Source organism: Schistocerca cancellata, chromosome 2 (assembly GCF_023864275.1).
Source record: "Schistocerca cancellata isolate TAMUIC-IGC-003103 chromosome 2, iqSchCanc2.1, whole genome shotgun sequence".
Taxonomy (NCBI): domain Eukaryota; kingdom Metazoa; phylum Arthropoda; class Insecta; order Orthoptera; family Acrididae; genus Schistocerca; species Schistocerca cancellata.
In genome coordinates this window covers 372,817,060-372,840,766 of record NC_064627.1, presented here as the reverse complement: position 1 = coordinate 372,840,766, position 23,707 = coordinate 372,817,060, and positions in this window count along the sequence as shown.

Here is a 23,707-nt window from a genome sequence, read left to right as displayed (position 1 = left end):
GATCACGTATATCTGGTACCATAGCTGACATATACATAAATCACTTAGAATAAAAATTATTTGACAGCCAAGAACCTTACCCAAGGAAAATAGAATTTAATAGGAGATATATAGATGACACACTACTGTTAGTAAAAGAAGATACCAAAGACATCACAGACATTTTTAATCATTTCAATAATCTAAATGGGAAAATCAAATTTACAGTGGAACATGAGCAAAATAAAAGTATCAACTTTCTGAACCTAAATATTACAAGACACAACAACACATCCACATTCAAAATTTATAGGAAAAACACAATGACTGACACCACAATCCCTGCAACCTCATGTCACCCAAATATCCATAAACAGGCAGCATACAGGTCAATGCTGCATAGGGCAACAAAAATACCACTGAGCCAGGAAAATATGCAACAAGAAATAAATACAGTGAAGAAGATTGCAGTTGCCAATGGTAACAATGCTTCCATGGTTGCACAATCTTAGACAAAGTGAAGAGAAACCCAGGTACAAACTGCACCACAGAACAAAAAGAGAAAAACAAATATATATCTAGCATTCCATACATAGGCAATGTATCACAGAAGATTGCAAATATTTTCAAAAATCACAGAGTAAAAGTTGGGTTTTCTACATCCAATAAACTACACCAAAAACTAATACATAATATAATGTGTAATCATGATCCATATTCAGACTCTGGAATATACAAGGTAACATCCCAGGAATGCTCCAAGTTCTATGTAGGACAAACAGGCCGAAATATCAACACCAGGTACACGGAGCACATTAGAGCATACACACACAACAAACACACTACATCAGCAATAGCAACACACATACATACAGGACACCCATTTGGAAAAATAGAGCAAAATGTCAAGGTACTCCACCGACTAAATAAAGGACATAAAATGGATTTGCTTGCAGAACTGGAGATACACTCCTGGAAATGGAAAAAAGAACACATTGACACCGGTGTGTCAGACCCACCATACTTGCTCCGGACACTGCGAGAGGGCTGTACAAGCAATGATCACACGCACGGCACAGCGGACACACCAGGAACCGCGGTGTTGGCCGTCGAATGGCGCTAGCTGCGCAGCATTTGTGCACCGCCGCCGTCAGTGTCAGCCAGTTTGCCGTGGCATACGGAGCTCCATCGCAGTCTTTAACACTGGTAGCATGCCGCGACAGCGTGGACGTGAACCGTATGTGCAGTTGACGGACTTTGAGCGAGGGCATATAGTGGGCATGCGGGAGGCCGGGTGGACGTACCGCCGAATTGCTCAACACGTGGGGCGTGAGGTCTCCACTGTACATCGATGTTGTCGCCAGTGGTCGGCGGAAGGTGCACGTGCCCGTCGACCTGGGACCGGACCGCAGCGACGCACGGATGCACGCCAAGACCGTAGGATCCTACGCAGTGCCGTAGAGGACCTCACCGCCACTTCCCAGAAAATTAGGGACACTGTTGCTCCTGGGGTATCGGCGAGGACCATTCGCAACCGTCTCCATGAAGCTGGGCTACGGTCCCGCACACCGTTAGGCCGTCTTCCGCTCACGCCCCAACATCGTGCAGCCCGCCTCCAGTGGTGTCGCGACAGGCGTGAATGGAGGGACGAATGGAGACGTGTCGTCTTCAGCGATGAGAGTCGCTTCTGCCTTGGTGCCAATGATGGTCGTATGCGTGTTTGGCGCCATGCAGGTGAGCGCCACAATCAGGACTGCATACGACCGAGGCACACAGGGCCAACACCCGGCATCATGGTGTGGGGAGCGATCTCCTACACTGGCCGTACACCACTGGTGATCGTCGAGGGGACACTGAGTAGTGCACGGTACATCCAAACCGTCATCGAACCCATCGTTCTACCATTCCTAGACCGGCAAGGGAACTTGCTGTTCCAACAGGACAATGCGCGTCCGCATGTATCCCGTGCCACCCAACGTGCTCTAGAAGGTGTAAGTCAACTACCCTGGCCAGCAAGATCTCCGGATCTGTCCCCCATTGAGCATGTTTGGGACTGGATGAAGCGTCGTCTCACGCGGTCTGCACGTCCAGCACGAACGCTGGTCCAACTGAGGCGCCAGGTGGAAATGGCATGGCAAGCCGTTCCACAGGACTACATCCAGCATCTCTACGATCGTCTCCATGGGAGAATAGCAGCCTGCATTGCTGCGAAAGGTGGATATACACTGTACTAGTGCCGACATTGTGCATGCTCTGTTGCCTGTGTCTATGTGCCTGTGGTTCTGTCAGTGTGATCATGTGATGTATCTGACCCCAGGAATGTGTCAATAAAGTTTCCCCTTCCTGGGACAATGAATTCACGGTGTTCTTATTTCAATTTCCAGTAGTGTATATTCACATTACAGAAAATATGAAGATAAAATATTAAATGAAAACCTTGAAAGTTAATCAGTGAATTTCCTCAGAAGTTTCGATAATATACTTAAATAAAACTAGTAAAATATAGAAATAAGCACAATTGTAAAATCAATATAAGTAATTCATGAGCCAAATTAATAAGATAAGTAACCTCTGTACAAAAGCTTATCATAATCTGTGGAAGACATATAATGTTATCTCTGTGAACTACCTGTAAGAAGATCTTTGTAACTGTTTTGTTTACATAAGATATTTTCGATGTGTAAAGTGTACAAGTTGTGTGTGATGTTAAGTGTGTGTGAGTCTCTACACAAATGGACCATTAGAAAACTGTAAGTACAAATTATTCTCAAGGTGTAGCCACTAACCTCACAGAAAGAATTGATGCCCAACTAAAAATCGCGTTTCTTATGTATTACAGTAAAAGTCAACAAACTGAAGCACACTCACACACACTGACAACATCAAAAGAAATGGCTTAACACACATAAAAAAACGCACTTGAAAATAGGAATTATTTCTCGAAACGCGTCGTGCGAATAGTAAAATAAAGAAAAATCGTGACTGGTAGCATAAGATTTATTTATTTATAAACAAACCTATTGTTTTGACTTATTTGAGAAAACGGTGAGGACGCAAAACCTGAATCTACAGTATTTGCAAGATTGTGTCCTGTCATTTCGGATTCCTGAGGCGAACTGTTGCCGACCGATCGATCGATACTGCTTCCCTGTTCACTAATTGTTTCACTGTCTACAACATTATTTGCAGCCCGCTCTATTTCCCTATGCACAATTACCAAATTACTAGTTTGAACATTGGTTAATTCATTACACGGTGGCGCTAACACACTGCTTTCGTCTTCACTGTCATTTCTCAGTTTACTTTGGAGCCTAGTATTACCTTTTACACATGCCATTATTGTCACAATATTTCCTTCAACAACACAGAAAAGCACCATTTGAAGTGCAAAATAAGAAAACACATTAACATAGCATTGAAAATAATATCTCCTTAATTTCAAGCGCAGCTGCGAAATACTTGGTGCAAATCTACATGCATGCCACAACTGTTTTACTGTACGACAATGAAAAACTACAACTACAAAGGAAATTCTCTCTACAATTACGCGCTAGCAATAAACAATAGCTACACTAATTACACAAACTACAAGAAAAAATCAGAAGATTCCAATTAGGTATCCTAGGCTAAGGGTTGACATATGAAACGTCCCCTTAGAAAAATTATGCATGACTGTGCTTAAACTAACACACAGTACTTTTAGCGCAACGCAATCTGACTTTCAATAATCCCTACAAAAGAATGGCCCTGACTAACATTAACCTATACCTTTCATAAATCACTTACCTCACAAAATCACGATTATTCGAACTACTGTAATACAGCGAGCGCCACTACTGCCAGCTAAATAAAAGACTAACTACTGAAGGCACTAACTGCCGATAGGCATAGTTAGCAAATGAAAGATTTTGATAAAGAACAAATAATGTATTTACCTTAATAGTGTTCAAAAGTCATAATATATATAGCAGTTCATGACATCCAGTCTTACAAATTTACTGTCTCTGTCCAGATCATCCGCTCTCAAAACTCCGCCATCTCACTCCCCACATCCACCACTCCTGGCGGCTCACCTCCAACTGCGCAACACTACGCGCTGTTAACATTCAGCTGCCCAACACTACAATAGCAAACAACAATGCAAACCAGCCACAGACTGAACACAGCACAGCCAGTGATTTTCATACAGAGCGCTACGTGGCGTGACCAATAGAAAAACCTACACAGCCTACTTAAAAAGTTCTTGGTGTTTTCTTTGCCATTCGTGAGGAAATATCCCTTTTTCTCGAAATGAAAGGGGAAGAAATGCGTTGTCTGAAAGATATCCATTTTATATCAGACCTGGCGTTCCTAGCTGTCGTAACTATGCATCTGAATAATTTTAATCTGTCATTGTAGGACAAAGGGCAGCTAATCGTTGACATGTACGACCAGACCAAAACATTCATGGAAAAGTTACGTTTATTTGAGAGGCAGATGAGTAATGGACATTTAACGTTCTTGAATCGTCTTGTTTCTTTAAAACTACCTGAAGATACTACTTTCGGCGATTACCAAGCAAAGTTAAAGCAGCTCATCACGTCGTTTGGAACACGATTCCGAGACCTCACTAGTTTGGAAATAGAACCTAAAGTGTTCAGCACTCCTTTTTTAATTTCCTCCGATGACTCGTCATCGTCACTTCAATTGGAGATTATTTATTTGCAAAATTCAACTTTGTTGAAAGAAAGGTACTACAACACGTTGGATTTGTCACGATGGTATCGTTCATTACAGCAAAAAACATTTCCCAAGGTTCACAAGAATGCCTCTCAGATCATATGCATGTTTTGATCTACGTATTGTTGTGAGCAACTTTTCTTGGCAATGAAAAGAGTAAAAAGTAAGGAACGATCGTTTCTTCAGGATGCAACAATGAAGGCCATCCTCCGCATTAACGCTGCGAACACTTTGACGCCTGATGTTTCCGATCTTGTAATGGAATGAAAATGTCAAGCTACAGAGGCCCAATAAATTTAGTATGCAATTTCTTGTAAAACAGTTGTTTCTTATTTATTTCCTGAACATCGTATTTCCTGCTGTAGCATGTCACCACGTCTTAGGAAATAAGAGTATGATGCTGTCGATCTTGTAAGACGCAGCTGGCACATCAAAACGCTTGCCTTGCCGCCTGCCTCAGCCTGCCATGCCACGTGCCGGCGTGCCGGCCCACTTGAATGGTCACAGCGATCGACACGGCTCCCTGGAGTAGGGAGCGCTCCGCGGCTCACAACGGAGCATACGAGCTGGAACAGCCTGCTCTAGAAATTGTAAGTTCTGACATAAGTGATCCACATCCCACAAGCAGTAATGGTGCGAAATATATCCTTGCATTTTACAATTTATTCTCAAAGCATGTTAAACTGTATGCTAAACGATCTGCTACTACCACTACTATCATTCGTCGTTTCTCATGTGACTACATTCCTAACATGGGAAAACCAAAAGCTATTTCATCCGCCAATTCTGCATACTATACTGGGTACAAGTGGCGTAAATTTCTCAGAGACAATAGTATTAAGAGTATTTTTATCTCAAGGTATAATGCCCAGTGTAATCCCACTGAACGTATTTTCCGTGAGATCAACAGAATTAAGAGAATCTACATTTCTACCAAACATACCAATTGGGTAACATATTTTTCTTTATTTGAAGAGGTACACAACAACCACAATGTTTATGAAACTCCGTACACTAATGAACTCATGTTCGATTGCAAAGAAGACAACGATTGGATAACGCCGTTACCAAAACTTTCTTTTCTGCAAACAACACACGATGAAAAGGTAAGGGAAGTCTGTGCGACGCTGTCTCCAGAAGCCAAAATTAGGAACAAAACTAACGCGAGCACTATCAAGAGGAAGCAGGAATTGAAAGTTAGTGTGCTAGTGCTTTTGCGTACTCACCATAACTCGTCTGCTCTTCAGCGGCGCAACGCGAAGTGGCGTCTGCTGTACGACGGTTCTTATGTTATTGTCAGCATTCTGCATCCTGGTGCATATCTGCTGTAGCATCCTAAAACACACAGAATTATTGGACTATATGCTCACCGTGATCTGAGAGTATACCATGCTCAACAGTAAACACATCTATGGATCATGCTCACGTTACACACAACTATTAAATACACGTACCTCACAGTACTTTTACAGAGAAGCTACGTAGTATAAGAGTTTTATTTCAGCTGTTCCTAACCGCGCGACCGCTACTGTCACAGGTTCGAATCCTGCCTCGGGTATGGATGTGTGTGATGTCCTTAGGTTAGTTAGGTTTACGTAGTTCTAAGTTCTAGGGGACTGATGACCTCAGATGTTAAGTCCCATAGTGCTCAGAGCCATTTGAACCATTCAGCTGTTCCTGTCAGCAGCAAAGGAGAAAGATCTTCGTCTTCGCCGAATACTTACAGCAGCAACTTAAAATTTTGAAGCAAATTTTATATTAACTTTTATACAGGTGTGAAGAAGATATATTTTCAGCCTACGATACTGACTATCTGCACCGTCAGTCTTCGACTACTCGTTAGTAGTTTACGTGAATACTTAATCATTCTACACCCTTGCACTTTCACCTTGAGACTTGCTGGATACACATCTCACAGCTGGACACACACACTTAAGAATAGCTAAGGCCATGATTACACTGCACAGTTACACTTGTGTCGCGAGAATTTTGTGTGTTTGATGTTAGTTCATTGTTTTTGTTGTTTGCTTATTTGTAGTTGTGCGCTTGGTTGTATTGCTGGTGTGGGATGTCGTGTCTAATCCTCCTCTGTTTCAGGTGACATCATTTGCAAAAGCAAAACATGGATCTAAACTTGTAATGATTGTAAATACTGTAAGGCTGTATAAAAAATATTTCTAAGTGACCAGTCATACTGTGTGAAGACAGAGAAATATGTTTCTATATTTATGTAAAGCCAATACGTAATATGTTTGCATGTATTTGTGCCTTTGTAAAAACCTATATGTAACATGTTTGTATGTGTGTATCTGTATGTAGGTAAAGCTAAATGACATAAGATCACTTGTTTATGTTATCTGTACTTGTTACATGTGCCCATACATGAAAAATTTTGAGACTTGCATAACCTAAAGCTATTTGCGAACGTTTACTATACGTCGTTCAACTTGTAACTACCAGCAAACTGGCGTGCAAAACCGCATAATTTAGAAGACTGCCGCACGGGAGTAGCCGAGCGGTCTAGGGGCGCTGCAGTCATGGACTGTGCGGCTGGTCCCGGCTGAGGTTCGAGTCCTCCCTCGGGCATGGGTGTATGTGTTTGTCCTTAGGATAATTTAGGTTCGGTAGTGTGTAAGCTTAGGGACTGATGACCTTAGCAGTTAAGTCCCATAATATTTCACATACATTTGAACATTTTTTTGAGAAAGACTATCCATGATATATTGTTGTTGTATAGACGTTATGCAGTACTTATGTTTGAAATTTGTTTAGAAACTGTTAATGTAAGGTCGTGTTACGAATTAGTTGCGTAAAGGCTTTTCAACGGACATTTGTTCTACGTCACAACTACTTGTGTACGAATATTCGTATATCGCCTGACAAACTGAGAACACAAAAAAGCTGTCATAATGAAGTGCACCTTCACTTTTGAGTGCAACGCAAATTGACATTTATTGCACTGCATATCTGCATCTCTGCAAGTCTGAATAGAAAGAACTGGTTCACTACTGCACCTAAGGTCGCTTTTCTCCAAACCGATGAAGACCACTCTACGCTTAGAGGAATTTTGGACGGGTCCTCAGGGGGCTATGATCGACGCCAGCATCGTGCTGTCCGAGGTCCTGCTTCCATGCCTTCACGAAATTATGCTGTGGAAAGGTGATCCACCAGTCTGTGACAACATAATCCCAAGGGCATTTACGTAACATTTAACTGCCATAAACAATGCTCACCTTTATAATGTTCTCGTATGTTTTCGGTTCATGGAACTGTAAACTACGACACGTCGTGAAAAGATGTTATATCTGAAACAAAAAGACATTTTAAGCGCAATACTGTGCGAAAGAGACTATCAACAATAATAATTTGAAATTTTATGTTAACGAATGTTGCAACTAAAGGATTTTGTACCTGTTTTAAATGATAATTCACATTTGTAAAATCTATAATGATAAATCTTGTCTCTGCGACGTCTTGTGCACGTGAGCACACAGACGGCGTACAAACTATGTATCACTGTGTCGTGTGACAAACTCGCTTCGCAAAGGCCGCGCTAGTATTGAACTTCAAGCAACTGAGCATGTGTGGTAGGCGCAATACCAACATGAAACTGCTATAGGCCCACGCGCCACATTCAAACATCGAAAACCTGTTTTGTGTAAATATTATGTTATGACGTGTATGTTATATATGATATGTATGTGTACGTGTATTTGTAGACATGTGTGCATTGTACTTTAGAGTGAGGTCTTGGCCTGCAGGTGTGTCCTTTTTCCTCGCAACTCAGGGGGCAGTTTAAAGGCACATTTGCATGCTGAGCTTTTATTAGCAGAAAACGTAATTATAAGTAATGAAATTGATACGGGATTAAGCAAAACGTGGAAGGGAGGACCCACCAATATAAATTTCTTTTCAACAACCTGTTTATTTAACAACATATAAACTGTGTTTTACAGATAATCCAAGAATTAACGATAAAATTTTCTTTAACAAAATGTAGAAAAATGCAAAATTCTTTTTACCTTAAACCTTAAGTTGAATAACCCGTAATCGGGTGAATCAGCGGTGTTCACAGTCTATCTTATTAAATGCTCTTCTGCAACACGTGAAAATATATAAGCACCATTGATGACAAGAGTAATTCAGTTACTCAAAACAGATGACTTGAAAGCTGTATGTCGAAATTTTCGGGGTTAAAACGTGCACGCGTCGTTTAAGGTTAAACAGATTAGCAAACAATATGACAATGATAAGGGTTACTTGGAAGCAACCAACCTCTTAACTTCAATCATGAGCCAAGGTGCGATTGGATCGCAACCTGTCCCTTCTGACAATTTTATTTTGACTAAAAGCCCTCGTGACAGCTGGGTGTTAAGATTTTCAAAGGTAAACTGATTATCAGTTATTAAGACAGCTCTGAAGGAACGTCTTAAAACACTACTTGCGAACACTTATTACAAGAGAACTCACTCGGTGGTACCACAAGGCCCAGCTAAAATACATCAATGACGACCCAGTCTTTCACACACAGAAACGAACAGCTTAGTGCAACAGTGAACCGGTTAACGTCTAAATCTAACCACAAGGCCCATTTTTTTTTATTTAACGGCAACCTGTGCCTTAGTGCTATTGTTCCGACTGTATTTACGACCAAGATTAATTAGAACATTAATGATCGGGTACAAACCAGAAAGGAAAGGCAATATAATAGCCGAACAAATTTTCAAACGACGACTATTGTCTTAGTACAATACTACTGCCTATATTTACGATCAAAGAGCCGACGGAGTAAAACTCTGAGGGTCGTGTACAAACCAGAAAATAATAAGGAGGGCAGGTAGACAATGAAACAAATCACCACGAGGATTACAGAATGTTACTGCTCCTTATCAGCAAGCAGTTCCACGGATCCACGTATCGTCGCAAAGGTTACTGAGTGGTGCCGATGAAAGCCAGGTAGAAGAGGGCAGCCAGGCCACGACCGGTCGTCCGACACGGATGTTGCCAACCAACCGACGGGATGTCAGCCTGCCGCTTGTAGTCGACGCTGAGCCCGGTGAAGTACTCCGGTATCCTCGCTTTGCTCAGGCCCTCTTTGCGCAGCTCTTGGCTTCGTCTTCTCTGACCGCGTGACCACCTCTTGTCGCTACGCTACCGCCAATCCAATAACTTCGTGCCTCCTTTTCGGGATAGCGAACCCCGTATATACAGGGTGTTACAAAAAGGTACGGCCAAACTTTCAGGAGACATTCCTCACACACAAAGAAAGAAAATATGTTATGTGGACATGTGTCCGGAAACGCTTACTTTCCATGTTAGCGCTCATTTTGTTACTTCTCTTCAAATCACATTAATCATGGAATGGAGACACATGGCAACATAACGTACCAGAGTGAGTTCAAACACTTTGTTACAGGAAATGTTCAAAATGTCCTCCGTTAGCGAGGATACATGCATCCACCCTCCCCTCGCATGGAATCCCTGATGCGCTGATGCACCCCGGGAGAATGGCATGTTGTATCACAGCCGTCCACAATATGAGCACGAAGAGTCTTCACATTTGGTACCAGGGTTGCGTAGACAAGAGCTTTCAAATGCCCCCATAAATGAAAGTCGAGAGGGTTGAGGCCAGGAGAGCGTGGATGCCATGGAACTGGTCCGCCTCTACCAAGCCATCGGTCACCGAATCTGTTGTTGAGAAGCGTACGAACACTTCGACTGAAATGTGCAGGAGCTCCATCGCGCATGAACCACATGTTGTCTCGTACTTGTAAAGGCACATGTTCTAGCAGCGCAGGTAGAGTATCCTGTATGAAATCATGATAACGTGCTCCACTGAGCGTAGGTGGACGAAATTAAAATGAGCTCTAACATGGAAATTAAGCGTTTCCGGACACATGTCCACATAACATATTTTCTTTCTTTGTGTGTGAGGAATGTTTCCTGAAAGTTTGGCCATACCTTTTTGTAACACCCTGTATATCGGCAAGCCCTTCTAAGGGCCGTCCGGTGTGGCCGAGCGGTTCTAGGCCTTTCAGCGGTCGCAGGTTCGAATCCTGCCTCGTGCATGGATGTATGTGATATCCTTTGGTTAGTTATGTTTAAGTAGTTCTGAGTTCTAGGGAACTGATGATGGCCTCAGATGTTAAGTCCCATAGTGCTCAGAGCCATTTGAACCATTTTCGAGACCTTCTAAGGATACAACACACAGATGCCAACTCTTCCTCATAGATACTGGCAATGGCGCCGCAAGACGGATAGTCGATACTACACCTGAGCGAGTGGCGCCAGACAGAACAGTCTACTAACTCAATGACCCCACGGCTCAGAAATAAAGAAATAATTTGAGCCATAGATATAGTCCACGGCTGTATAAATATTGTACGCAGTCGCTGGAAACATTGTAAGATTATTGATCGTCAGATTATTGGCGGAATAGGAGGCACCTTTTGTTTTCTAGGTCTTGTACAAATCGGACGTATTTTGGCACACCGCCATTAATACTACATTATTTTATTAGTACATTCACGAGTTGCAACCAGTCGGCACCCGTAACTGCATAATGCAAATCTCAATGTAAGTGTCGTAATTTAATTGCGTTTTATTTCAGAATATACTGTTATTACTAACCTATGTATATTTCATTTTATATCTTTAGTCATTGTAAGATTGCTGTCATGGCAGAAGGTTCCGTACTTCTAAGCAAAAAGTCGTCCAGCTCGATACACCGTGGCCGGCCGGTGAGGCCAAGCGACAGTCAGCTCACAGCCGTGTTAGCGTGCGGAGCTGCTGCGCGCGCCGTCCGACGCTCCGCTCTCGGTGGTGTTTACTTCCGCGTCGCGGTGTTTGTGTCTATCGAGTCCAGTAGTAACGTACTCCATGGCGCACTCGTACCGCCGTGCAACGATCAAAGTAACGTTTCAGGCCGAACATCCAAGACCCAGAGCTTTCGAAGTCGAACAGTTCACACGAGAGGATTTACGTTTGAACCCCCAGGACGTAATCGGCATATATTTTTCCATCACTGGAAGTGTTGTCTACATCAAGATGCCGACGGAGGAAATTTGCACTGACATAATTCACCGTCATGCCACCGGACTAAAATTTAAACACTCTGATGGACATATGGGTGCTGTGACAGTCGCCCATGCTGGATTCGGTCTTCGGACATTGCGAGTGTTTGAGCTCCCGTTCGAGGTGCCTCAGGAGGTGGTCATTGCCGCTTTCCAACCACATGGCACCGTCTTGGGTCACGTCGCGGAGAAGTGGCACATATTTACGACCTACCCCGTATTAAATGGCGTCCGGCAAATAAAAATTGAACTGACGAAACATGTTCCATCGCACCTGCTGATTGGCGGTGTGAGGGCCATCGTCATGTACGATGTACGATGGACAGCCACGAACGCGCGCAGGATGCGACCAGAAGGGACATGTACGTTCCGAATGCTTACACCGGCGTTAAATACAGACGCCGTTACGCGAAGAGATCCAGGCTTCGACGGTCACGTCCTTACCTATCACCTACGCCAAGGTTGCACAGGACCCCGTCGTGCCACTCCCGATTGCGCCAGCAGCATCGTCAACCCCACCCGCCGCAGCCCAACGCGCCGACGACACAAGCACGGCGTCGCCTCCAGTGCTCGCTTCAGGTCCGTCGGGGTTGAGGACCGAAACCGATGATCCTGTTGGAACCATGGACGTCGACCTCGGTGTCGTGCCGACGTCTGCCTTTGTCCAGACGGGTTCGGCGTCAGACGACGGGAGATCACATTCTGATTGAGAAGCCCACATCAGAAAACAGCGGTCGCCTCGCAAACACAGGAAACGACGACGTACGCCTTCCGATGACGCCCTTTCACAGACGGCCCCGCGAGATGTCGACCTGATGTCTGACGGTGATCTCCCACATTGCATCCAGTCACGCGATGCGGTAGCAACAGGCGCCCCTCCTGTGACGCCTCCCCTCCCAGCCTGGGACGTGTCCTCGCCGTTGTTAACGAATGATGACGGTGGTCCCCCTGCCACTCATGTTGCGGAATCCACAACACCCGTTCCGGAAGTACGTGACCGTCACATGTCCACGTCGTCAGCTTCCTGGGCCGATGATGTTGAAGAAGAAGTGGAACAGACTGCCAGCGTGTCTGCACAAGAGTCCACTACGGCGACACTGGGGCTGGCGCCCCGTACTGCGGCACCACCGGCGGGTTTCCACCTGCCGGCTACTTCTACCGCGCGTTCTGCAAATACTGAGGATGGCCGTACACAGCAATATCGTATCGCCACGATGAATATTGCCACCATTCGTGCCCCCCATAAACTGGCCATGTTCCGAGACACTATTTACTCTGCGGATGTTGATATAGCACTCTTACAAGAGGTGTTTGTGGCTGACTTCCTAGTTCCCACCGGATACACCGCTATGTTTCCCCGCATCCGACAACGGTAGCGGCGTCGCCATCCTGCTACGCGACGGCCTCCTTGCAGAAGACGTCATCTACCTCCCCACTGCGCAAGGTATGGCCCTCACACTGTTCGGCGTGCGTATTATTAATATCCACGCTCCGTCCGGCACTGGCCGCCGTCATGACCGACAAACTTTTTTTGCCGAAAGCGCCACACCTCTCTTCACAGGTTCGCAGGACGATTTGGCACTCGGTGGGGATTTTAACTCGACACAAGAGCCCGCGGACCAACTCCCGCGACATTCAACTTTTGCATCTCTCTCAGTGGTCATCGACCGTCTACGACTTGTTGACACTTGGGAGAAGCTCCACGGAATCCATCCGGGCTATACATTCTACATCTCTCACTCGTCAAGCCGCATAGATCGCATCTGCGTTACCTGCTCCCTTGCTGATGGCACACGTCATGCGGAAGTCTGGCCCTTGGCCTTTTCAGACCATGATGCGTTCCTCTGTGACGTCACTCTCGCCCGACAGCGAGTGTGGCATAGTCGTGGTCTGTGGAAACTCAATGTCGCTCACCTGACCTCATCAGACTGTCGCCGTATGGGCGAAGAAGCGTGGGCACGCTGCCGCCATCGTCGAGAAGCCTATGACTCCACCTTGTCATGGTGGCTCTCCTGTGCAAAGCCGACCCTCAGGAAGACACTCATGAGTTATGGGAAGGAATTTAAGGTGTGGTAAACCAATACCCTGCACTTCTACTACACAATACTACGTGACTGTGCGACGATGCCTTTCTCGCCAGCTCGGCAGTCGATGGTCCATCGCACGAAGGCGCAGATCTCCTTGATCATGCGGCGTCACTTGGAAGGAGTTTCTAATCGCATCCCTCAAGAACGTCCGTCGATGTACCACCTCCTTCAGGAAAGACAACAACGACGACGAGCTCTGATCCAAGTACTCACTGATGTGGAAGGGCGCCGGCACGATGCCCAACAAAGCATCGGTCGTGCTCTCCATACTCATTTTGCCGGGCTATACACAGCCGTACCGCATTCTGCAGCACTGATCACAGAAGTCGCTCAGTTTACTACGAACACGCTTCCGGAGGATGCAGTGCGTGACCTCCAAGACGACGTAACCACAGATGAAGTGGTAGATGCTATCAAGGCGGGTTCCGATAACAGATCTCCTGGACCTGACGGTATACCCATCGAATTTTATAAAAGTTTTCACTATTTGTTGGCTTCCACGTGGACGGCAATCGCACAAGATGTCACCGATGACAGTGGTCCCGAGCGCCTTTCTAGAAGGCATTATTATCCCCGTGCATAAACCGCATGGGTTATCGAACGTCCAGGACTACCGACCAATTATTTTGCTCAACAGTGACATGAAAATATTCACACGGTTACTGGCATCGCGACTCAAGAAGGTCGCACCTTACGTCACGCCTTGCGACCAGACTTCCCTAGGAGGCGACAACAACATCCGTACGGCCCTTTGCCCTTACAGAGACATGATAGCATTAGCGCATTATCAAAGTCTCCCTGGCGCCTTGGCTTCTCTGGACTTTAGCCATGTTTTCGACCGTGTTGACCACTTCTATTTACGGACAGTTCTTCAGCACATGGGTTTTCCTGGCGGTATTGTCACAGTGGTTATACGCCTGTTGAGTAGTGCAACATCTAAAATCATGTACAATGGTCGCCACACACCGCCCCTGGTCATCGCACGATCTGTACGACAAGGCTGCCCTCTTTCCACGATTTTGTATGCTTTCGCTTTGGAACCCCTGCTCCAGGGCATGCGCCAATGTTAGGAAGGTATGGCTGTGCACGGCCACCGTTTTTGTTGTACAGCCTACGCAGACGACATAGTACTATATCTGCGCAGTGAAGATGAAGTACGAGCAGCACTGACATGGAAGGCGACTTAGGGGAAGCGTCGGGGAGCTGCCTCAACGCGTCAAAATCCAAGGTCCTGCTCATTGGTGAGTGCTTGCCGGAGAGATGCGTTGCCCCGCTTAGTGTCGCCCCCAACATACGATGTCTTGGACTTGATTTCGCAGCAGATCTGCGCCGCTCGGCGACTGTCAATGGTAGAAGCTTGCTACAGACAATCAGAGCAAATCTCGCAGATCACCGGCTACGAGCTCTCAATGTTATCCAACGCGCGCAATACGTGAACATGTATCATGCTTCCCGTATACCACACGGGGCTCAACTACTACCAGTCCCAAATCTCCTGGCCCGACGACTGTTGATGGCTTTCGGCTCCTTCGTCAGCTCGGGGATGTTATTCAAGGTGCAATATGAATCCCTTGCACTGCCACGAAATCGTGGCGGGGTGGGACTCATCCACGTGCCGACTCGTGTCAAGGCACTTTACGTCAGCTCCCAACTAAAACTTTGGCATCGTTGCCTGCAGAGCCTTACTAGCCTCCTGCTTCACAACTTTGCGCCGGCCTCCTTGTCCGTCCCAGTACTAGTATCGACCATTCCAAACCCATTTTATTACATCCAACGATTTTTCCTGGAGTTCAGTTATGTCCACCGGTCCTTACCACTTACACGTTTGTACCTCACGAAAACTGTCTCCGAATTGTTACAACAGTGCCGCCCGTCCAACCCCATCGAACGTAAGTATCCACAGTACGTGTGGCGACAGATATGCGCGTTCTCTCGAATCAGACGTTCAATAAGCGTGGTACATCACCGTGAATGGCAAACAAGTTAACCGAGATCGTCTGCACTGCGTCCATCTCGCCGATTCATCCCTCTGCACCCACTGTGGAGTGGATGACACGGATGTCCACCGGTTCCACTGTGGCACAGCGCTCGACGTCTGGACACTTGAGCGGCGAATTTTGGCGCTTCTTACTCGACAGACACCAGCTCAGATCGACGTCCACATGCTTTTATACCCCGATAAGACTTTCTACCCCTCCGCCAAGACTCACTCTATGAATTTGATCTGTAGCCACACGATCCGCTATCTTTTTACTTCTGGCGACTAGTCTACGCTAGGATATTGAACTTATCTCAACGAATGACGCTGCGTCCTGACACGCAACCCACGCTATAAGCAATATTTTTCCAATTTCTTATGGAGCACCTTCAATGACCCACCTCGTAGCTGGAACGTCCAAGCTGAAAACTGTATTAACCGAACCGAACTGAATAGACCTGCTACCCAGAACCCACGCCTACGCAATGAGAAGACACGTTTGGAGGAGCTGGCCTGCTGTAGGTGGAGACACTTCAGGCGCTCCTGTAAGAACTGGTCTTTAACTAAAAATCGCACTATATATATATATATATATATATATATATATATATATATATATATATATAACTTTTCCTTATTTATTCCTCATAATCCAAAAGATAGCAAAAAAAACAAGGCGGTTCTAGGCGCTACAGTCTGGAACCGCGCGACCACTACGGTCGCAGGTTCGAATCCTGCCTCCGGCATGAATGTGTGTGATGTCCTTAGGTTAGTTAGGTTTAAATAGTTCTACGTTCTAGGGGACTGATGACCTCAGATGTTAAGTCCCATAGTGCTCAGAGCCATTTGAACCTTTTTTTTTTTTCGACCCACTGTCGTCTTCGGTTGCTGTCTTATTACGAAGTCCGATTTTAGTGAAAACACAGAGAGAAGAAACACAGTAAAACGGACCTTTAACAGAAAAAGTCATGCTCAAGCTCCGAGAGTTTGTATGAAACATATTTTACCAATCCGTAAACTTAATTTATCTCTATTACAAGTCATTAATATTGTAAGTAGGCTGTTTATGTTTTCTTTATGTAAGTAGGCTGTTTATGTTTTCTTATTGGCAACGTTACGTAGCGCTCTGTACGAAAATCACTGGCTGTGCTGTGTGCAGTCTGTGGCTAGTTTGCATTGTTGTCTGCCATTGTAGTGTTGGGCAGCGGCAGCTGGATGTGAACAGCGCGTAGCGTTGCGCAGTTGGAGGTGAGCCGCCAGCAGTGGTGGATGTGGGAAGTGAGATGGCGGATTTTTGAGTACAGAATGGATATTATGTATATTATGCTTTTTCTACACTATTAAGATAAATACATTGTTTGTTCTCTACAAAAATCTTTCATTTGCTAACTATGCCTATCAGTAGTTAGTGCCTTCAGTAGTTTGAATCTTTTATTTAGCTGGCAGTAGTGGCGCTCGATGTATTGCAGTAGTTCCAGTAACGAAGATTTTTGTGAGGTAAGTGATTTGTGAAAGGTATAGGTTAATGTTAGTCAGGGCCATTCTTTTGTAGGGATTTTTGAAAGTCAGATTGCGTTGCGCTAAATAATATTGTGTGTCAGGTTAAGCACAGTCTTGTATAATTGTTCAAAGGGGACGTTTCATATGTCGACCCTTAGCCTAGGATACTTCAGTGGAATCTTCTGATTTTTTCTTGTAGTTTGTGTATTTAGTGTAGCTTTTGTTTATTGCTAGCGCGTAATTATAGAGAGAATCTCCTTTGTAGTTGCAGTCTTTCATTGTTGTACAGTAAAACAGTTGTGGCATGCATGTAGATTTGCACCAAGTATTTCGCAGCTGCGCTTGCAATTAACTGGATATTATTTTCAGTGCTATGTTAATGTGTTCTCTTATTTTTGCTCTTCAAAGTGTGTTTTTTTGTGTTGTCGTGTGAAATATTGTGACAATAATGGCGTGTGAAAAACGTAATACTAGGCTCCAAAGTAAACTGAGAAATGACAGTGAAGACGAAAGCAGTGTGTTAGCGCCACCGAGTAATGAATTAACTAATGTTGAAAGTAGTAATTTGGTAATTGTACATAGGGAAATGGAGCGGGCTGCACACAATGGTGTAGACAGTGAAACAATTAGTGAACAAGGAAGCATTATCGATCGATCGGTCGGCAACAGCTCGCCTCAGGAATCCGAAATGATAGGACACAATTTTGCAAATACTGTAGATTCAGGTTTTGCGTCCTCACCGTTTTCTCAAATAAGTCAAGATACATTTTCTGCTTGTCAAAATGTGAATGTTGCTGGTGCAAATGCACTGCCGAAAAGCGTTGAGGAACAGATTCCAGACTCTAATGCATTGTTATTACAATTAATGCAACAAATGGAACAAAATCAGAGACAAACACAGCAAAAGCTTCAAAAGTTAGACACAATGGAACAATACCAGAGACAAACACAGCAACAGTTAGACACAGTGGAACAAAATCTTAAAAAGTTAGACACAGTGGAACAAAATCTTAAAAAGTTAGACACAGTGGAACAAAATCTTAAAAAGTTAGACACAGTGGAACAAAATCTTAAAAAGTTAGGCACAGTGGAACAAAATCTTAAAAAGTTAGAAACCACACTTGAACAAACACGTGAAGATTTAACTACTGAGTTACATAACATCGAATCGAAATGTCAAAAAGTCTGTAATGACGTAAAAACACAAATTTGTGAGCATTTCCAACCTATTTTTTCGCGTCATGAAAATGCATTATAGAATCACGAAGCAGCCATAAAAGAACTGCAAACTATTGTTCATGAAAATCATGATACCTTGCAAGCTAAAATTGACTCAGTTGCATCTACCGATTCGATTACGCAACTTGCAAAAACTCAGGAAAATTTAAAGGACACAATAGATACCCTGAAAATTGGTTCAGAAAGACACATGGAGGAAATAAGTACACTATCGGAGAAAGTAGCCGAACTTTCGGATCAGGTCACTAACTTATCTACAAAGGTAGATGATGATCTGAATGACACAAGACCCGTAGCCTTCACTGACACAGAAGAGTATGAACAAATAAGAAAATTCAAACAAAATCAAAATCAAATCAATACACAGTACAAAAGAGAAATCCGGGAAGTACAGGATCAGTTGAAGCAGGTAATACAAGAATTACATATTTCAGAGGACACTCGCGCTCTAACATGGGAAGAGGAACTTAGAAATACAGAAAAGCCACAAAATAATAACACAGGGCATTTCGGTAATTATGAAAGAAATTGGCAAGGTACACCGAATTTTGAGATGGAACCGCCGACACGACGTAACAATGACCGATATGCTACTCGCCGACACGATGATTTTGACTCTAAGCTGTTCATTACTACACGTAAATTCAAAACGTTTAAGAATTCTGGCAACGACATTCATCCACAAGCGTGGCTCCATCAATTCTCTCATTGTTTCCCTCCTAACTGGTCATTGGAGCACAGGTTAGAATTTATGTGTGGCTACTTGGAGAATGAACCAGCTGTAAGAATGCGATCGGTCATTCACGATTGTCACAGTGAAGGAGAATTTTATCGTGCCTTCCTCTCAGCGTATTGCTCTCAAGCTACACAAGACCGAGTAAAACATAGCATCATAATGATGAAACGTTTCGAACAATCTGAATTTTCCAGTCTTATGAAATATTTTGAAGACATGTTGCATAAGAATCAGTACCTGTCAAACCCATACAGCCCCTCAGAACTCACCCGCATTTGCTTAATCAAACTGCCTGAACATTTACGACATATCATTTTAGCAGGACGTTGCAAAGACGACATTGAAGCTTTTCAGGGACTGTTATAAGAACTAGAAATTGACACTGACAATCGCGTCACGCGAAAACAGGAACACAACAACTACAGGTCACATCCGTCGCAATTCCGCGATGAAAGAAATAATAACTGGACACGACAAGGCTATTCTCACAACACAAATTGTGACCAAAACAGACACCACCCATATGACAACCGTTGGCAGAGCAGTAATAATTACAGGAAAAGATCACCTCTCCGTGGTAGTGACTATCTCAGAGACAGTCAGAGAAACAGACAATATGGGAACCAAAATAATTATTATCAAGGGAGACAGAATAACTTTAGACGCAACGGTCCAGCACGCAGTTACGACTCAGGGAGAAATTCTCCACTACGTGACCGACAAGAAAGAAACTATGGAATCTACCGACATGACAGACGATATGATCGTAACGACAGACCTGAACTGCATCAGAACTGGCGGGATTCTCGTCACGGTGAATTTGTAGAAGTTAGGTCTCCAAATCCCAATAACGACGCGCACCAACAAAGAGACAATAGGCAATGACTCACACTGCTGGCAGCCACAGGACGTACTTATGAAACTGACGACACAGCTGCCGTAGCTAGTAATTACGTAAAAATGGAAGACATTAGGGACATCTTACTCCAGGAACACGACGTAAAACTTAACAACATTGCATATCCTGTGATTCACATTACTGTAAACGACGTAAAATTTGCGGCAGTACTTGACTCTGGCAGTCCCATTTCAGTAATTAGTGAAACAGCTTTTAGCAAATGCAACAAATCGAACGATTGCCCCACACTTACGTTACGTAAGATTAAATTACAAGGTTCAATCTTTGGAAAAAGTGTAGATGTACGCCAACAAACCAATGTAGAATTCTTTTGCCAAAGCCACAGCTTCTCTATGAACCTTCTTATTGTTCCATTATTGTCGACGGAAATTATACTGGGAGTTGACTTTTTGAATGAATATAAAACAATCTTAAGCTTTCACGATGCTGAAATAAGTTTAGAGAAGGAAGGTAAGTCAATAGCTTTGAAATTTGAAGACTGGCTCTCAAACCATGACGAAGAAATTAATCGGCTTTACCTCCTGTTAGACAACAGTTCGGAATTTTCGACGGAACTTGACACTAACAATCACTCTGCAAGTACTGACAGGGATGATATCGACGGCGCATTTGATACTAATGAGTTAAATCAGAATAAAATTCAAACAATTGAGAATTGTAATGACACTGATAGGCAGGACCTTTTTGAGATTTTACAAGCACATTCCACAGTTTTTACTCACAAAACAGGAACAATCATGGGATTTCAATACCAATTTCGTGTTCGTGAGCATACTAAATTTTGTGTTAGACCATACGTAATTCCAGCATATTATAGGGACCGTGTTAGAACAGAAATACAATCTATGCTTGATGAGGGCATTATTGAGCCTGCAGTAAGCTCACACAACAATCCATTACATGTTGTTGAGAAGAAAAATGGATCGATCAGGCTTGTCTTAGATTCGAGACAAATCAATACTATCATTATTCCTGAAACAGACAGGCCGCAGACGATGGAAGAACTTCTTCAAAATTTTAAAGGTGTAAAAGTGTTGTCTGCCATTGATCTCAGATCCAGCTTTTATCAGATCGAACTTCATCCAGAATGTAGAAAATACACAGCTTTCCTTTGCTTCGGCGTTTGTTATCAGTTTCGGAAACTTCCTTTTGGTTTGAACATTTCTTCAGCAGCATTCATTCGGGGGCTAAATTCCATATTACCTGAGTTCTTAAAACGTCACATCACCTTATATGTGGACGATATTCTGATAGCAGAAGCTTCATGGGAACAACACAATCGCATCCTCAACAGTTTGTTACGTATTTTTGCAGAATCTGGAATTACAGTTAACTTGGAAAAGTCTGAATTCGGTAGGTCAAAGGTGAAGTTTTTGGGACATATTATTTCTTCTGAAGGCATTCAGCCGGATCCTGAAAAGTTAGAAGCAATCAGAGCCACTCCAGTTCCATCCACAAAAAAACAAATCCGCAGCTTTCTAGGTCTCGTAAATTTTTACCGTCGTTTTCTGAATATGCAAATTCTTGTTACACCAAAACTTTGTTCTCTCACTGGAAAAAATACTATTTGGAACTGGGACGAACAAGCACAGTTGGAATTCAATTCCTTGAAAGAATCGCTACTTAACGCGCCAATACTAGCTCATCCAGATCTGTCACAAGATTTCTGCCTTAGCACGGATCCTTCTAAAGTCGGTCTTGGTGCCCATTTATTTCAAGAAGCTATAGAAGATGACATTACTGTTCAGAAAACCATTGCTTTTGCTAGCTGAGTGCTAACAAAATCTGAAAAAAATTATTCCGTTACTGAATTAGAAGCTTTAGCTATCGTTTGGGCATTTAACAAATTCCGTTTCTTTCTTTCTGGCAAGCACGTAAAAGTATACAGTGATCATCGTGCATTACAATTTATTATGTCTTCAAAATTAAATCATGACAGGTTAAAACGTTGGGCATTGTTTCTGCAAGAATTCCGCTTCACAATAGTCTACATTCCCGGCAAGGAGAACATTGTTGCGGACGCACTGTCACGCGCACCGGCTGGGCTTGAGAAAAGTAACACAGAAGGCAACCTCGAGAAAAATTTCAGTATTCTTTACATTCAGAAAGTCGCCTTTGAAAACTTCATCACCACATCTTTAAAGGACATTGCTCATGAACAAGATAAAGATCCGATTTGGAAAGACATCAAAAGTAAATGGCATGAAAAGACACACACTCAGATTCGGCATTATTACCTGGTTAGAAACAACATACTCTTCAAACGCTGCACTGTTGATGAAAAGCTATGGGTACTTTGCATTCCTGACGATTTTGTTAATAAGCTCATTTGGTACATTCATTTCAGCTATGCACATTTTGGTCCACGAAAATGTTATCATATTCTTCGGACGACTTGTTATTTTAACAATATGGAAAAGAGAATTCGAAGAGTCTTGTCTATTTGTAAACTTTGTCAAAAGGCGAAACCATCTACTATCTCACATCGTGCTCCGTTGTTTCCCATTATTCCTTCTAAATTAAAAGAATTTGCTGCTGTTGATCTCTTGGGACCCCTTGTCAGAACATCGAATGGATTTTCGTACGTTCTAGTCGCTGTTGAACTTACTTCAAAATTTGTTTCTTTCACTCCGTTACGTAAAGCCACTGGACGGTCTGTATCCAACGCCTTTGTTAAAAATTTCTTACATGAAGTTGGACACGTTAGTAAAGTCATTTCAGATAACGGACCGCAATTCAGATCTGCTGTTTGGTCACGCATGCTTCGGAATCATAAAATCAAACCTGTTTTTATTTCATTGTACTCACCACATTGTAACCCATCTGAATGGATTATGAAAGAAATCAATAAGCTTTGCAGACTTTATTGTCACAGAAAGCATCAGCATTGGGACAGATATTTACACTTATTTCAAAACGTGCTGAATGAAATACCTCATGACTCCACTGCTTTACCACCTACTCTTGTACTGAAGAATGAAGAACCACCGAACAGAATCAGAGAGCTTGTACCTTTCCCGAATACATGTAAACTTCGACACAAAGACATAATTGATTTGGCTCTTAAAAATATAAAATCTGCAGCAGACAAAAGGAGAAAACTACACGGTAAGGCAAATGCAAAGAAATTATATATTGGTCAGAAAGTTCTCATTAAAGCTCATTCATTGTCACATAAGAAGAAACACTTGAGTCACAAATTCTTTCTAGTTTACAATGGACCTTACAGAATCCGACGTATACCACATGATAATTGCGTTGAAGTTGAAACTCTGCGTACTAGGAAGAGTAAAGGTTTACACCACATTTCACATGTAAAACCGTTTATTGAAAGATAATCTGCTTTTTAACTTTGTTTTTGCCATGAAACGTTTCACTTCACGTTACTAGTATGCTTTAGAAACTGTTACCATGCAACAATGTTTAAAGTTAACTATCCAGTCAAGAACCAAGATAACTTATTCAAACAGAAATTAC